A 10,699-nucleotide genomic window follows, 5' to 3' on the forward strand; every position below is an offset into this window, starting at 1 on the left:
GAGTGCAGTTTCCTCCTTGAAGATGCCTGTAATGTCCTGGAGTGTCTTGCCTATGTGATGTTATATATATATATATATATATATATATATATATATATATATATATATATATATATATCTTATGGTTTTGGGGCTGATATCGAGGTCTTTAGTCCATTTGTATTTTACCTTGGTACATGATGTTAGCTGGGGGTCTAAGTTCAATTTTTTGCAAGCGGCTATCCAATTGTACCAACACCATTTGTTGAAGAGGCTTTCCCTGCTCCATTTAGGTTTCCTGCTCCTTTATCAAAAATTAGGTGATTGTATGTCTGGGGAACATTTTCTGAGTATTCAAGCCTGTTCCACTGATCTGAGGGCCTGTCCTTATTCTAAAACCATGCTGTTTTGATAACTATTGCTTTGTAGTACAGTTTAAAGTTGGGGAAAGTAATTCCTCCCATATTCTTTTTCCCAGTGATTGCTTTAGCTATTCGAGGGTGTTTATTGTTCCAAATGAAGTTCAAAAGTGCCCGATCCACTTCTTTGAAGAATGTCATGGGTATCTTTAGAGGGATAGCATTAAATCTGTATAATGCCTTGGGGAGTATTGCCATTTTGATGACGTTAATCCTGCCAATCCACGAGCAGGGTATGCATTTCCATTTCTGCGTGACCTCTCTTATTTCTTGGAGCAGAGTTTTATAGTTTTCTTTGTATAGGTCATTCACATGTTTAGTCAAGTTAATTCCAAGATATTTGAGTTTGTGTGGCACTATTGTGAATGGGGTTGTTTTCTTAATGTCCATTTCTTCCTTATTACTATTGGGGTATAGAAAGGCCTTTAATTTTTGTGTGTTAATTTTGTAACCTGCCACCTTGCTATATGAGTCTATTGTTTCTAGAAGCTTTTTCATAGAGACTTTAGGGTTTTCTAAGTAGAGTATCATGTCATCTGCAAACAGTGAGAGCTTCACTTCTTCCTTTCCTATCTGGATTCCCTTGATATCTTTTTCTTGCCTAATCGCTATAGCAAGTACTTCCAGTGCTATGTTGAATAGGAGTGGTGAGAGAGGACAGCCTTGTCTCGTGCCAGAATTTAGAAGAAAGGCTTTTAGTTTTTCTCCATTGAGGATAATATTTGCCACTGGCTTGTGGTAGATGGCCTTAACTATATTGAGAAAGGTTCCTTCCATTCCCATCTTGCTGAGAGTTTTGATTAAGAATGGGTGTTGGACTTTATCAAATGCTTTCTCTGCATCTATTGATGTGATCATATGGTTTTTATTTTTCTTCTTATTGATGTTGTGTATTATGTTGATAGATTTACGAATGCTAAACCATACTTGCATTCCTGGGATGAAACCTACTTGATCAGAGTGGATGATCTTCTTAATGAGGCATTGAATTCTATTTGCCAGGATTTTGTTGAGGATCTTTGCATCTGCATTCATCAGCGATATTGGTCTGTAATTTTCTTTTTTTTTGTAGCATCTCTGTCTGGTTTAGGTATCAAGGTGATGTTGGCTTCATAAAAGCTATTTGGAAGTGTTTCCATTTGTTCAATTTCATGAAAGAGTCTTGCCAGGATTGGTAGTAGTTCCTCTTGGAAAGTTTGAAAGAATTCATTAGTGAATCCATCTGGGCCTGGACTTTTGTTTTTCGGCAGACATTTGATTATCGTTTTAATTTTATCAATGGTGATGGGGGTGTTTAGATATGCTACATCCTCTTCCTTCAACCGTGGAAGATTATGAGTCCAAGAATTTATCCATTTCTTCCACGTTCTCATTTTTAGTGGCATAGAGTTTCTCAAAGTAGTTTCTGATTACCCTTTGAATCTCTGTCATATCAGTAGTGATCTCTCCTTTTTCATTCCTAATATGAGTTATCAAGTTTCTCTCTCTTTCTTTGTTAGTTTTTCCAGTGGTCTATCAATCTTGTTTATTTTTTCAAAGAACCAACTTCTGATTTTGTTGATCTTTTGGATTAATTTTTGGGTTTCCACTTCATTGATTTCTGCTCTCAGCTTTGTTATTTCCTTCTGTCTTCCTATTTTTGGGTAGTTTTTTGAGCACTTTCTAGGTCTATTAGCTGTGTAAGCTCCGTCCTTCCTGATGTGTGCTTGCAAAGCTATAAATTTTCCTCTCAGTACTGCTTTTGCTGTGTCCCATAAGTTCTGATAGTCTGTGTCTTTATTGTCATTTGTTTCCAGGAACCTTTTGAATTCCTCCTTGATTTCATCTCGGACCCAGTGGTTATTGAGTGTGAGGCTGTTTAACTTCCAGGTGTTAAGGTTTTTCATTTGAGTCCCTTTGAAATTCACAAATAATTTCATAACCTTGTGGTCAGCGAAGGTAGTCTGCAAAATTTCTATCCTCTTGATATTATGGAGGTATGTTTTATGTGCCAGCATGTAGTCTTTCCTGGAGAATGTCCCATGTACATTGGAGAAGAATGTGTACCCAGGTTTCTGGGGATGGTGTGTCCTATATATATCCACTAGGCCTCTTTCTTCCATTTCTCTCCTCAGGTCTAGTATATTCTTGTCGGGTTTCAGTCTGGTTGACCTATCCAGTGTTGACAAAGCCGTGTTGAGGTCCCACACAATTATTGTGTTGTTATTAATATTATTTTTCAGATTTGTCAACAGTTGTATTAAATATTTTGCTGGCCCCTCATTCGGTGCATATATGTTTAGGAGAGTTATTTCTTCCTGCTCTACATACCCCTTGATTAATATAAAATGTCCATCTTTGTCCCTTACAACCTTCCTGAGTATAAATTTTGCATTATCTGATATTAGTATGGCCACTCCAGCTTTTTTATATGTGTTGTTTGCTTGGATAATTTTTCTCCAGCCTTTTATTTTGAGTCTATGTTTGTTCTGACTATTCAGGTGCGTTTCTTGTAGGCAACAGAAGATTGGAGTGAGTTTTTTGATCCATTTAGCCACTCTGTGTCTCTTGACTGGTGCATTTAGTCCATTGACATTGAGCGAAAGAATTGTCCTGGGAATTAATGCCGTCTTTATATCAAAATTTTGTGTGTCTTTTGGTTAGTCTTGTCTTAAATTAGGTCTTTCAGTTCCTCTCTTAAGACTGATTTTGTGTCTGTAAAGTTTCTGAGCTGCTTTTTGTCTGTGAAACCATGTATTCTTCCGTCAAACCGGAAAGTGAGTTTTCTTGGGTATAGTATTCTGGGTGAAGCATTCATTTCATTCAGTCTTGTCACAATATTCCACCACTGCTTTCTGGCATTGAGTGTTTCTGGTGACAGGTCTGCTGTAAATCTCAAGGATGCTCGCTTGAACGTAATTTCCCCTTTTGATCTTGCTGTTTTCAGAATTCTGTCTCTATCTGTGGGATTTGTCATTGTGACGAAGATGTGTCTTGGGGTGGTTTTTCTGGGGTCTCTTTTGGTTGGTACTCTTCGAGCATGCAGGATTTGATCACATATATTCTTTAGCTCTGGAAGTTTCTCTTTAATGATGTTCTTGACCGTTGATTCTTCCTGGAAATTTTCTTCCTGGGTCTCTGGGACCCCAATGATTCTTAAGTTGTTTCTGTTGATCTTATCATAGACTTCTATTTTCTTCTGTTCCCATTCTTTGACTAAGTTTTCACGCAAGAGGACAGTAGACAGACATTTACAGGTAGCACTCACAGGTTTTCACAGTTGGGCCCCACTGGGCAGGCGTAGATTAGTTGATTTTCTCCGCCTGATGTCCCAAACAGGGGTCCCGGCTTCTGCAAAAGCCTGCTGGTTTTTATGTTCTGGAGTCCCGCCCTGAAAATGGGCTCTGGGAGAGCAAGTTTTCTGGAGCCTCTTTTGCCCCACTCCCAAGAGTTTTACGCAAGAGGACAGTAGACAGACATTTACAGGTAGAACTCACAGGTTTTCACAGTTGGGCCCCACTGGGCAGGCGTAGATTCATGGATTTTCCCCGCCTGATGTCCCAAACAGGGGTCCCGGCTTCTGCAAAAGCCTGCTGGTTTTTATGTTCTGGAGTCCTGCCCTGAAAATGGGCTCTGGGAGAGCAAGTTTTCTGGAGCCTCTTTTGCCCCACTCCCAAGAGTTTCACGCAAGAGGACAGTAGACAGACATTTACAGGTAGCACTCACAGGTTTTCACAGTTGGGCCTCACTGGGCAGGCGTAGATTCGTGGATTTTTCCCACCTGATGTCCCAAACAGGGGTCCCGGCTTCTGCAAAAGCCTGCTGTTTTTTATGTTCTGGAATCCCACCCTCAAGAGTAATTTTTGAGCACAGAGCACCACTGGGGGTGGCCCAAAAACCAAAAATAAATAAATAAATAAATAAATAAATAAATAAATAAATAAAAGAACCCAGAACCCATAAAGTTTATAATACATGGGCACCTCCCACTCTAACATTTGTCATAAGAACTTGAGTTAGATCTCATGTGAACAGACATCAACCATCCAACCTTGAACCCCAAATCCCACCATTAAAACTGACACAGTTCCCCATTAAAGCAACAGAAATCAAACTCTCCCTGGGGAGATCCTTAATACAGTTCTGGAACCAACTTGTGCCAGAGTTCATATGACATCCTGATGAGGAGGAAAATGCAAAAGCTGGATCTAAAGGCAGGTTGCCCCTATTTTATCCCGTAATGGTGAGACGAAATCAGAAGACACTCTGTCTTTTGATCTGTGCAAAAATCAAGATTACTAAATACAGGAGTGGTACCTAGGCTCTCCCATCTGGGAACTGCCACCCTGTAAGAAGCTCAAAGACTGAGGTGTTTGGACCTGCCCTGGGCAGGGTGGGGACAAAGGAGCTCTGCCATTTTGCTTTGCAGCTGCACTCTCTTTCTAACTAATGAATGCCACCATAACAGGTAGAAAAAAAATAACACTACAAGCATGACAAGAGGGAAAACTCTCAGGCAAACACAGGCACAGAGAATGAAGATGATAGCCTTGATAACCCCCAAAATACCAACTATATTATTAATATTTCAGATAAGGAGTTTTAATAGAAATATGGAGGATCCTCTTAGAAATAAAAAAATAGCTCAGGCTGACCTAAACACAAAGATAGAAATCAGAAAACTCCAAACTAAAATAACAAGTCTGAAAAACATGGTAACTGAACTGAAAACCTCAATGGAAAGCCTCTCCAACAGAGTAACAGCAGCCAAGGACAGAATCAGTGAACTGGAAGAAATGCCAAACAAATCCATACAAAGAAGAGATTGTAAAAGAACCTTTAGCAAATGATCAGACAATGGAAAAAATATCAAAGAATGTGAACAGATGAAAATAGAAGTCTTTGATGAACTCAACAGAAACAACATAAGAATCAGTGGAGCACAGAAGACTGACTTTGAGAAACATGGACTGGACAGAATCTATCAAGGGACCAATGAGAAAGTTCGGCACTTTGACAACTGCAACTGAGCAGAACTTCTGGAACTATGTTGAAAGACTATAAACTAGGCTCTGTCCTAGGATCTGAGCAAAATCCAAGTCCACTAATTACAGAAGACTGATTACAATAACAGTGATAGAACAGACCTCCTAGAATTGTAAAGAAAAACTCTCTCCTAGTCTTAGCTTTATGACCTAAGCAAATAACAAGATCTCCAGCTACAGAGGTGGGATGTCATCACCCACATCTAAGTAAAAAGTATTCTGACACCATAAAAAGACCTTGGGGTGTGTAAATGAGTGAGTATGGAGTCTGTAGTTGTTCCCATGGCCAAGGGCATTCCCGTTCTAATTTCCCCAATATTTATGCAGAAAAAAATAAAGAAATAAACACAACCCTTTTAAAATAAGTTGCTACTCTGAGTTTTTGTTTGTTTTTGTTTTGTTTGTTTTTTGTTTATTTCTTTGTAGCTGATGGTTTTGGTTTTTGGTTTATTCTTTTTTATTCTTTTTGTACTTCTGTTGTTACTCCCTTATTGGTTATTTCTTTGGTCTTGTCTTGTTTTGTTTTGTTTTGATACCTTTTTCTTCTTTTATCCCTTTCTTCATCCAAATGGATAATTACAACAGAATCCTCCCATATCTTTTTCATATACCAATAGAGCCACATTACTGGAATGACCTTGATCAGCCTCATAATTGAGGGGGGGAATGAATGCTACCAAGACCAGACAGTCATATGTTTATTTAGTGGAAATAAAAAAATGATCATACTTGAATACCAAATCCAAAGTCAACAATAACAGAATCAATACCCAATCTACAACAAGTTGTACAAGGGGGGAACAGTTGCACTAGCATTATGGGGGATAAAGAAGGAAGAAGCGGGATGCATGCTGGGAACAGAGGTGGAGAAAGGACAACACTGGTGGTGGAAATGTCCCTCATTCATTATCACTATGTGCCTTAACTATTACTGTGAAAGATTTGCAATTCACTTTGACCACAATAAAAATTAAAATATATATAAGAATAAAAAAAAGAAAAAAGAAATTGAGTTTCAGACTTACAATTTAGACTTTTATAAGAAGTTGATATTGCTGAATAGCCAAGTACATGATTAGGTGCTTTGTCACTTCTGAGATGTTAGTGAAAGGAGTTGGGCTACATCCTATAGAGTTTGTAGCTTACACTTGACTCTGCTCAGGGATCATTCCTGGTGGTGCTCAGAGGACTATATGTGTGTTGTCAGTCACTGAACATAGATTAACTGTATGCAAGGCTTTTTTTAAGAGAATAAAGTTTTATTTAACCACTATGAAATTTACAATTAAGCAAAATAATCGTAAGTAGTAATAATTGGGTGGGAGAGATACTTTAATGGACTGATCACAGCTTTTCCTGCAGGAGGCCCAGTTTTGATCCCCACATTGCATGATCCCCCTGAGCACCATAGTAAGTGACTTCTGAATAAAACTAGAAGTCTCTGAGAACCACCAAATATGATTCTAAAGAAAAAAGTAGTAAAAATTATAGTAATTGACAATGTCTTAACTGCTTGAGAAGCACTAGTTATTATGGAGAAAATAAACGAGTAAAACTTGGAAGGTTTATACAGCCAATTTCCACAATGATCCTATATGATTTAAGCATTCCAACTAGTCACCATAAAAAAAGAAAATGTGACTTCTCTAGAAATGATGCAGTACATTTTAAGGAGTGGTAGAAACAATGGTATGGATTACTCATGTAGAAATCCTGCTGAGAAGCATTACTGTGCAATGCTCTCAGCTACATGACTGAAGTAGAGTTGTAAAGAAAAGGGCCTGGCCTCAGAATGAGAAGAGCTTGGCTCTACTTTCAGCTCTGTTTTTTGACAACCTCTGTAATCTACAAAAAAATCACTTAATGCTTTTAATCCCTTTGCTTTGGGGAACTCATATGAAAGGGGAAAGTGTATGTGAAGGTTAGGACAAGTAAGTAATTGAGGCTAGGGAGCAGAAAATCATCCTATATAATCCCTATGACTCCTTTAAACCTTTTATTTTATTATTATCAATAAAATGATTCAACAAATTTGTAAATTTAATAAATTTATAAAATTCACAAATAACAAAGCACATTTAAACAGTAGCTGTACAAGCAAGTATCATAGAAACGCAAATTATAATAGCTATTATAGCAAGTGTGATATTGCCTAAACAGATCTTATGTTCCTCATAAGTAATTTGAAGAAATAATAGTTATTGGCCTAGTATTATTAGCAAAAAATGCAGCATGCATTTTTTCTTTCATAGAGGATATTATGCTTGTAATGTATTTAGCTCATGAGATATCTTCTTGGTTTTTTGTTTTGGTTTGGTTTGGAGGCCAAATTCAACAATATGAAGGAGTTATTCTAGATTCTCCACTCAGGAAGTGTTCCTAGCAGACATGGAGGACCAAATGAGGTACTAGGGATTGAACCTGGGTTGGCTGCCTACATAGAATATGCCTTAACTATCTATCTCTCTGATCCCCAAGGAGATGTCTTATATGTCTGTTTAATTTCAATGAAAATATCCTCAAGAAAAAAAGTTGCACCTAAACTTTCTAAACTTCCTATCTGCCTAGCTGTTGTAATATAAAGTCCTCTTGCCTCTACTGGTTGATGTTAAGCATAGTTAACAATAAATACATGAAATACTCATTTAAATATATAGAATTTCTGGCTTAAAGATAATGTTTAGGTTTTTCTATACCTTTCTTCATATGCTGTGCTATGGTTTGAAAGTTTATTCTTTGTGGATGCTTCTTTAGGAACTGAAGAGACTGTCTACTTTTGATATCAGGGTAATGAATCCTTTTGATTCACAAAAAATATTTGGTAGTTTCTTCAAATTCCTGGAAAAACCTAAAAAGAATTGGCAATAGGTCCTCTTGAAAGTTTGAAAAAATTTATCTGAGCCTGGGCTTTTGTTTTGAAGAAGCCCTTTAATCACCATTTCAATTTCCTCAATAGTAATAGTAATATGTCTGTTCAGATATATTCAGGATCATCTTGGTTCAGCCTTGGGTGGTTATAGGAGTCAAAGAATTTATCCTTTTTTTCCCTAATTTTCTTGTTTTGTAGTATAAGGTTTCTCAAAATATTTCTGGTTACTTTTGAATTTTTGAGGTATTTGTAGTAACCTTCCCTCTTTATTTCTAATATGGTTTATTAAGTTACTCTTTCTTCCTTTCTTTCTTCCTTTCTTTTTCTCTTTTACTTTCTTTCTTTTCTTTCTTTCATTCCTTCTGAGTTTTGCTAATGTTTTATCAATCTTGTTTATTTTGTCAAAGAACCAACTCTTGCTTTCATTAATTTTTGGATTGTTTTCGGGTTTTCAGTCTATTAATTTCTGCTCTTTGCTTTGTTATTTCTCTCTATTTGCCTATTTTTTGTTTATTTTGTTGGTCAATTTTCAATTGTGTAAACTGTGCGATTAAGCTATTTATGTAGTTTTTTCCTTTCTGATGAATGCTTGTAAAGCTATAAATTTTCCTTTTACTACTGGTTTTGCTGTGTCCCACAATTCTGATACTTTGTGTCTTCATTCTGATTTGTTCCAAAAATATTTTGATTTTTTCTTTGATATTTTTTTTATCTAACCCACTGGCTGTTTAGTACTAGCTGTTTAATTTCCAGGTGTTGAAGTTTTTTTCTGTGTCTGTTTGTAAATCACTTCTATTTTCAGTACACGTTGGTTTGAAAAGATAATTGACACGATTTCTATCCTCATGACTTTATGGAGGTCTGATTTATGGCCCCACAGGTAGTCTATCTTGTAAAATGTTCCATGTTCATTAAAGAAGAATATGTATTTAGGGATCAAAGCAATAGCACAGTTGAAGAGAGCATTTGCCTTACATTCCACCAACCCAGGTTCAATTCGTGACATCACTCTGGTTTCCCAGTACTACCAAAAGTGATTTCTGAGTGTAGAACCAGAAGTAAACTCTGAAGGCCAGAGGATGTGGCCCAAAAATAACAACAACAACAAAAAAGAATGTGTATTTAGCATTTGTGGATGGAGCCCAGGAGATTATACATTGCCCTTATTACAAAGAATTAGAAAATAAAGGTCCAAGTCCAACTGTTTTTATTTTAGTTTCTATTTTATTTTATTATAGTTCAACAGGACCTAATAAAATGTTATAGTTTAAATTATTCCAATTGTTTTTTACAGACTATCCTGTGTATCTCCTACTTTACTTGTTATAATTAAAAAGAATACTTCAGTTGAATTGTGATGGATAGCAACTAAAGATTTGTTTCTTCCAGACACAATAACATGCCTTTCTATGGAAAAAGTTTCATTTGTAATCTAATCTCTTGACAGTTATAACCAAAACTCTTTGATTTGCATTTATATAAGATCTTAATTATTCACTTATATAATTTTATGAGAAAATAATAATACTAGAATCTTCAAGTTCATTTTTAATCTATGGTTTAATATTTGCATATTTATTATGTTCCAGCCAGTATCTAGTCAATGACATACTCTCTATTTCCAGATATGCTATTAAGCATAATTTTAAATTATAAAAGTATATCTGTTCATATTTTTTAATTAATTACTTTATGTTAACTCCGTGGATACAAGGTTTTCATAATATAGTTGGCTTTTTCACATATACAAAGTTATCATGATTTTCAGTCATATAATGTACAACAGCCTTTCACCAGTTCACATATTCCACCATCAATTGTCCCTAATTTTCCTTCTACCATCCTCCCTGCAACTGGGGCATAGTTCTCCTCCCCTCTCTCTTTTTTCCTCTCCTGTCTCTCATCAAGGGGAATGATGCTGATTACCTTATCTCCTTCAGCACCCAATTCTTGTCCAGAGCTATCATTTCAAACTATATTTTTCATAGTGGTCCCTTCTCTGTCCTAACTGCACTCTCCCACTATTTGTGGGAAGTTTTGCACAATGTGCTAATCATTCTGGCCCTTATTTCTATTGTTTTTTATTATTACTATACTATCTTTTTTTCTTATATTCCACAAGTACCTGATAATATATTCATATCCATCTGACTCATTTTGCTCAATATAACACTCTCCTGGGGGCCGGGCGGTGGCGCTGAAGGTAAGGTGCCTGCCTTGCCTGCGCTAGCCTTGGACGGACCGCGGTTCGATCCCCCAGTGTCCCATATGGTCCCCCAAGCCAGGAGCAACTTCTGAGCACATAGCCAGGAGTAACCCCTGAGCGTTACCGGGTGTGGCCCAAAAACCCAAAAAAAAAAAAAAAAAACACTCTCCATATCCATCCTTATATAAGCAAATTTCATGAA

The 10,699-nt window shown here is 36.8% G+C and overlaps 1 long non-coding RNA gene across 1 annotated transcript in view; it reads right to left on the reverse strand.

Moving 5' to 3' along the window:
• The window catches only part of LOC126013826 (uncharacterized), a 518,013-nt gene extending 517,120 nt beyond the window's left edge, over positions 1-893 (reverse strand). Inside the window, exon 1 of the long non-coding RNA XR_007497546.1 lies at positions 851-893. This is a non-coding gene — a long non-coding RNA (uncharacterized LOC126013826). The remainder of the gene's footprint in view (positions 1-850) is intronic.
• Between the last annotated feature and the right edge of the window lie 9,806 nt (positions 894-10,699).

This window comes from Suncus etruscus, chromosome 7 (assembly GCF_024139225.1).
Source record: "Suncus etruscus isolate mSunEtr1 chromosome 7, mSunEtr1.pri.cur, whole genome shotgun sequence".
Classification (NCBI taxonomy): Eukaryota; Metazoa; Chordata; class Mammalia; order Eulipotyphla; family Soricidae; genus Suncus; species Suncus etruscus.